Raw genomic sequence first — 4,979 nt, forward strand, 5'->3', positions numbered from 1 at the left:
ATGACAACAGATTTGTATCTGATATAGTTTACGAATTCATAGACTGTGGTATCTTTCTTAGGAAACTCATTCTTTCAGATAGATATATATCCACAATTGAGCCATACCTAAGAAGTCCTCATTTCATCAGGAAGCTTAAAAAGCTATTTCATTCCGTTGAGGTACTCACTATTGATAGTGAGTTTGAGACAAGTGATGACATAAAAGGTTCATTAAATACGATCCTCAATCTTTTATTTCCTCCAGGACAACCGTCGGTAGTCAAATCGGTGACACTATTAAATGAATTTGAAGTTGTTGGCCCTCATTTGAAAGGTCATAACTTGAAGCACCTAGGAATATCCTTCTACTTGAATCATGAAACAGTTTTTCGTACACAATGGGTTAAAAAAGGCCAGATTGTACCTGTTCGCATTCGATTGAACATTTCACGAAAAATAACAGAAATAATTAATACCCAGAAAGAGTTGGAGTCATTTACCTTTACACTCATCACTGATGATTCTAGAAGGCGTCGTCTCCTTGATAATGACCTCTTTCAATGTCTCTACAATGTACTTCAACTACCAAGTCTCAGAAAATTTAAATTTGATGCCTCTCAGCTTCGTAGTCAGATTTCATCAGTTATTCTGTGTAATCTTCTCTCGCTATTTTTGTCTTCTCCTTATCCATTGAGTCTTAAGGCTGGTTCACAATATTACGCTAGTCCTGACGTTACGTTGACGCTGGAATCGAATCTGGATCGATTCCAGCGGAAAGCATGCGTCAAAAGGTCAAATTGCCCACACTTTTGATTAAAAATTGACGGTACGTTGGCCTAGCGTCATATTGTGAACCAGCCTTAAGGCGGATTTACAATATTACGCTAGTCCTGACGTTACGTTGACGCTGGAATAGAATCTGGTTCTATTCCAGCGGAAAGCATGCGTCAAAAGGTCAAATCGCCCACGCTTTTGATTAAAAATTGACGGTACGCTGGCCTAATGTCATATTGTAAATCCGCCTTTAAGGGCCTGCCTGAAATACGGATCCACGCGGATCAAATGCGGATCAGGCTGAAATGCGGATCAACGCGGAACGCTCGCGGATCTGTATTGAAGTACGGAACAACACGGAAACTATACGGATCTTTTTGCAAGAATGATAGCTATGCATCAGGAGAAAAATTTATCAGCTCTATTTAAGTCTTTGATAGGAACTTTATCATCCTTGCAGTTTCAGTACATGCAGGTAAGCTGATGCTTATGATCACAATGTCAATAATATTAGCCTGTGTTTTATGACAGTTGAGATCTACAGATAAGCTGATATCCTCTTGAGCTATTCTCTTCAACTTTTGTAAACATGCAACCATTGCCTGTGATAATGAGAAAACAGACTACTACTAGATCTAACTACTGAGCAGTCAACACACTCAACATTAGCTCAGTGTGCCTTCATGCAGTCAAGAGACAAGTCAAGTTATTTTAAAGTGCTATCATAGCTATACCCCCCAAGTTCAACATAGATGGCAAAGTGAACCATTGTCTGGGAATTCCAATCTTTGTTTTTTTACTTTATCACTGTTATTTTCTAATTATTATTATTCATTCTGCATGACTTATAGAATTATTATATTTTTAATCTTTATTATCATTATTCAGCTAACTACTATTATATATTATTTATTCATTCCATCAATCATTCACAGTCGTAGTCTTTTAAAATTTTACTATTAGCTATTGTTACTCATTCATCATTTTTGTTTATTGATTTAATCTCATTGTATTTTACAATTTCAGTGTACTATATGCTTTGGTTTTATAATTGCAAAATCTAATAAAAGTGAGATGAATGTATAAGAAATATAAATCATGTGAATAAAACTCACTTGATAAGGGATCTATAGCAGTTTAAATAAATTTGTACTGTAAATGGGAAATGTATGTATGAACTAACTTGAAAATTAATGACTTTTAATAACATCAAATAATTTTTTAATTGGAATGGAGTACATTTTATAAAGCTATAAAACTTCCATATGCCCACAATGCCATTATAAAATAGTATGCATTAACGTTATAATGAAGATTGTATTTCTCCCCTTATCAGTGGTGATTCATAACCAGAAACATTTCACAGTCTGCACTACCTTGTGTATGACTATAGCTGTCTACATAAAAATTCAGAGCATTAATGTGTTGCAATAGAGACAGTTATACTTTCATTTCTCGTGGTAAAATAAAAATTCTTTTGTTATTCCTATTCAATCAAAGTTTGAAATATTCAGTTCATACATCAGCTGCTGCAGCAGTTTGCTATTGTGTTAAAGCTATAATATCACTGTGTCATTAAAAACTTATGAATTTATTATAATTATTTCTTAAAGGATCCATTATAAGATGTTATTGTTCTGAATCACATTCACACATAAATCTTGAAGTTATGGTCAGCTCAAGTAGATACTGTATATAAAAAAGAAACTGTAATCACCCCACCAAAATGCTTCATAGTGAAACAATAATCAGCTTATATAGATCTAACTGTCATGAAAATTACTAGCAACTACGTTACTATGAAGTTTTATAGTCTAATTGAAACTATTATATCAGCTCTAACTGTCAATAAAACTGACACTATAGTAATGTAATCAACGAAAATAATATTATTGACATAGATCTAATGATCATAAACAGCCTACCTGTTCTGAAACTGCTAAAATGATGAAGTTCTTATCAAAAACTTAAATAGAGCTAATAAAAATTCCCTCCTGATGCATAGATATCATTCTTTCAGACAGATCAGTCAAGTTTCAATAGAGATCCGCGAGCGTTCCGCGTTGATCCGCATTTCAGCCCGATCCGCATTTGATCCGCGTGGATCCGTATTTCAGGCAGGCCCCTGATCCGCATTCTAGTAACGCCCGATACTATATACCCCTGGATACGAAACTCCTCTATGCACACATATAAAATCCCATAAGGAAACGTCATAAACGTCACATCCGGCTGTCCTCACCCTTGTTTCGCTGCATTCATGGCTGCCAGGGTAAGTAAAACAATCACAGTAGCCTATTCGTTTGTTAAAGTAGCTGAATGATCCCTCAGAGGACTTTGCAAAGCCTTTATATATTGAAATAATGCTCATAAAAGATAGTTTGAGTGCATATTTTAGTTCTACAATGGATGTCATAGCCTACTTGTTGTGTACATTTCACTCAAGCCACTTTTTTAGCTTAACTCTGTTGAATTAGGCCAACATTTTTTATTGTACTGATAGGTTATTGTTTACTAGTTGTAGTGGGGTTATTATTTAGAGTTTGTGTTAAGTAAAAGAGCTGTTATTTTCTAAATCTTGGTTTTTCAAGCCCCACCTTTCTAGCCAATTTTTCTTTGTAATACTTGACTTAATTGGAACTTTTTCTATATGGTTTTGTAGCTTGAGAATAGGTAGTTTTAGTGGGCCTATTCTCAAAAGGAGTGTATTTTTAGTTTTGGTGCAATTGTGTTGTCAAAATCATCATTTTTAGGTGACAAGAGATGGGAAAGTCATGCATTGGTAGACTGCATATACTAAAAGAAAAGGAAAGTTTCAGCAATTATAATGCATGATAAATGTCAAGTTTTATTGTATTATTGTACATAAAATCACACTTTTATTAGCAATAATAATACTTTTTATCATTGTTTTATTTTTATTCTGAATGAAAACGTAATATGACGTATTTCCGGTGAAACAAGCCTCAGAACATCCGGTCGGGCCGTGTTTCATATCCAGGGGTATATAGTATCTATGCTGATAGCTTCTTACCTTGAAACCATAGATACTACATGGGGCCTGCCTGAAATGCGGATCCACGCGGATCAAATGCGGATCAGGCTGAAATTCGGATCAACGCGGAACGCTCGCGGATCTGTATTGAAGTACGGAACAACACGGAAACTATACGGATCTTTCTGCAAGAATGATAGCTCAGTATGCATCAGGAGAGAAATTTATCAGCTCTATTTGAGTCTTTGATGGGAACTTTATCATCCTTGCAGTTTCAGTACATGCAGGTAAGCTGATGCTTATGATCACTATGTCGATAATATTAGCCTGTGTTTTATGACAGTTGAGATCTACAGATAAGCTGATATCCTCTTGAGCTATTCTCTTCAGCTTTTGTAAACATGTAACCATTGCCTGTGATAATGAGAAAACAGACTACTACTAGATCTAACTACTGAGCAGTCAACACACTCAACATTAGCTCAACGGTGTGCCTTCATGCAGTCAAGACTCAAGAGACAAGTCAAGTTATTTTAAAGTGCTATCATGGCTGTACCCCCCAAGTTCAACATAGATGGCAAAGTGGACCATTGTCTGGGAATTCCAGTCTTTGTTTTTTTACTTTATCACTGTTATTTTCTAATTATTATTATTCATTCTGCATGACTTATAGAATTATTATATTTTTAATCTTTATTATCATTATTCAGCTAACTACTATTATTATTTATTCATTCCATCAATCATTCACAGTCATAGTCTCTTAAAATTTTACTATTAGCTATTGTTACTCATTCATCATTTTTGTTTATTAATTTAATCTCATTGTATTTCCCAATTTCAGTGTACTATATGCTTCGGTTTTATAATTGCAAAATCTAATTGAAGTGAGATGAATGTATAAGAAATATTAATCATGTGAATAAAATTCACTTGATAAGGGATCTATAGCAGTTTAAATAAATTTGTACTGTAAATGGGAAATGTATGTATGAACTAACTTGAAAATTAATGACTTTTAATAACATCAAATAATTTTTTAATTGGAATGGGGTACATTTTATAAAGCTATAAAACTTCCATTCGCCCGCAATGCCATTATAAAAACTAGTATGCATTAATGTTATAATGAAGATTGTATTTCTCCGCTTTTCAGTGGTGATTCATAACCAGAAACATTTCAGTCTGCAATACCTTGTGTATGACTATAGCTGTCTACATAAAAATTC

General features: G+C 34.2%; 1 long non-coding RNA gene across 1 annotated transcript; it reads right to left on the reverse strand.

Moving 5' to 3' along the window:
• Positions 1–2,305: 2,305 nt before the first annotated feature.
• Positions 2,306–2,875, reverse strand: LOC109586194 (uncharacterized). Its single transcript, XR_002186869.1, has 2 exons — positions 2,681–2,875; positions 2,306–2,444 (listed from the first exon to the last, which is right to left on the reverse strand). It is a non-coding gene; the product is annotated as an uncharacterized LOC109586194 (long non-coding RNA).
• Positions 2,876–4,979: the final 2,104 nt, after the last annotated feature.

The sequence above is a fragment of the Amphimedon queenslandica genome, unplaced genomic scaffold (genome assembly GCF_000090795.2).
Source record: "Amphimedon queenslandica unplaced genomic scaffold, v1.1 AMPQUscaffold_12927, whole genome shotgun sequence".
In the NCBI taxonomy this organism is placed as follows: Eukaryota; Metazoa; Porifera; class Demospongiae; order Haplosclerida; family Niphatidae; genus Amphimedon; species Amphimedon queenslandica.